This window comes from Strigops habroptila (assembly GCF_004027225.2).
Source record: "Strigops habroptila isolate Jane chromosome 13 unlocalized genomic scaffold, bStrHab1.2.pri S16, whole genome shotgun sequence".
NCBI lineage: Eukaryota > Metazoa > Chordata > Aves > Psittaciformes > Psittacidae > Strigops > Strigops habroptila.
In genome coordinates, this window is record NW_022651054.1 from 6,832,222 (window position 1) to 6,833,977 (window position 1,756).

The 1,756-nt window shown below is 62.5% G+C and overlaps 1 long non-coding RNA gene across 1 annotated transcript; it reads right to left on the reverse strand.

The window, feature by feature from the left end:
- Window positions 1-250: 250 nt before the first annotated feature.
- On the reverse strand, window positions 251-1,180 carry LOC115601791. Its single transcript, XR_003989496.1, has 3 exons — window positions 1,062-1,180; window positions 624-726; window positions 251-320 (listed from the first exon to the last, which is right to left on the reverse strand). It is a non-coding gene; the product is annotated as an uncharacterized LOC115601791 (long non-coding RNA).
- Window positions 1,181-1,756: the final 576 nt, after the last annotated feature.

Sequence of the window (1,756 nt, forward strand, 5' to 3'; positions counted from 1 at the left end):
AGCAACTTCCCTCCTCATGGCAAGGCTCTGCACAGCCCAAGCCCGGCGGGCTCAACCAGGTCTGGCAGGAAAGCTGCTGCCTCAATCCAGCCCTGCCCTTCACCCCTGGAGAAGCCCTGTGTGCCCCAACTCACCTCCCAACACGGGGGTGCTCGTGCTTCTGGGCTGGGCGCTGTGACTATGGCCGGTGGTGGTGGTGGAAGCGGCCAGCCCAGAAATGTCCGATGTTGTGGTCTCCTGTGCGTAGCTGGTGCCAGAGGAGCCCTGGGCGATGGCTGTGCCCAGGGACACATCTTCCTCACTGGTGCTGGGGACCTCATCTGCTGGGAGGCAGCAAGAAATCAGGACCCTCAACTTGCTGTATAGGACTACCCCTGAGCCGAGCCTCCCAGCATGAACAGCTCACAGCTCCGGCCCTGGGGAACCTCGGCCATCAGCCCCGGGACACGAGGCCTCCCACCCAAGTCTTCACAAGTCTCGAAGAGCTGCAGACCTGAGGAGCAGGCAGCACTGGCCCAGAAGCTTCCTCAGCCTGCGCTACGCAGACACCCCACTGCCCTGCCAGCCCGGGCCCTGGCTTTCTGCTCCTTGCCGTGCCCTTCGCGTTCCCAGTCTGCCCTTACCAGCCTTATGCCCCAAGAGCCGGCGTAGCCGCTGCCACGCTGCCTCCCTCTCCTCCTCGATGATCTCTTCTGTGATGGGGTAGCCCGGGTCAGGTGCAGGGGGCTGCCAAGAGAGAGCAGTAGCTTAGTTCCTTCTCAGGGAAGCCGGCAGAGCTGCTCTGAAAGAGGGGTGGAAGCAGGCTGGCGCCAGACCCATGAAGCCCATGGTTCTACCACAGCTAGCAGCTAGGGCCAGTAGATGCCCCGGCAGCGGGCAGCACAGTCACGCACAGCCCAGCACACACTGGGGCAGGGAAGAGCGTCACTTCCCACTCAGCCAAGGACAAGACCCCCTGCCCCAAGGCAGGCAGGTCAGCCTGCCCCCAGCCCTGCAGGAATTGCACTGAGCACATTCTATGCCCAGAGGAGAGCAAAAGAGGCTGCGAGACAGCGACGTACCAGCACCAGTGGTTCGTTATCCCAAGGCACCAGGAGGCAGATGCTCCTCTTCCGCGGTCTTCCGTTTCCCGGCGACGGTGGTGGGCTCGGGGTCTCCTGCCGCTTCTCCTCAGGCCTCTCGACAGCTACAGGAGGAGACAAGTCAGGAGCAGCTCCCAGCAGAGGCGTTTGTCCTGTACCAAGGGGCTTGTCCCTTCTCACTCCTCTCTGGATGACCGTCTTGGAGGGTAGACCTAGGGACACGGCCTTAAGCCGCGGACAAGGCTGCGGTGCCCTGGGGCAGCAGCTGGCCACAAGAGATCCGTGGGGAAGCTGTCACAGGAGCCTGCTGGGGCTCCACGGGCCAGCGGCCCCTTCCCACCTCCACAGACGGTGCTTGCATGCTGCCCACCCGAACCACAAACCACACAAACTGCCACACGTGGGCCACATCTAGCACTGTGCCACGGGACCCTCTGCGCGATGGGCACACAGGATTTCCTCTCTCTTTTAGCTGAGGAAGCACTGGAATGAGCTCAGCCTGGAAGTTGAGCAGGGTGCTACTTGTACCGCAACAGATCTTGCTCTAAGGCTGACACCTGGACCCATGCTGGCATGGAGGCTGGTGTTCCCCCTTGCAGACCAGCTCCCAGGCATCTGTCAGCGCCCCTCAATTAGCACCAGGAAATCCCTTTAGGGCAGTCGCTGAGGCCAGC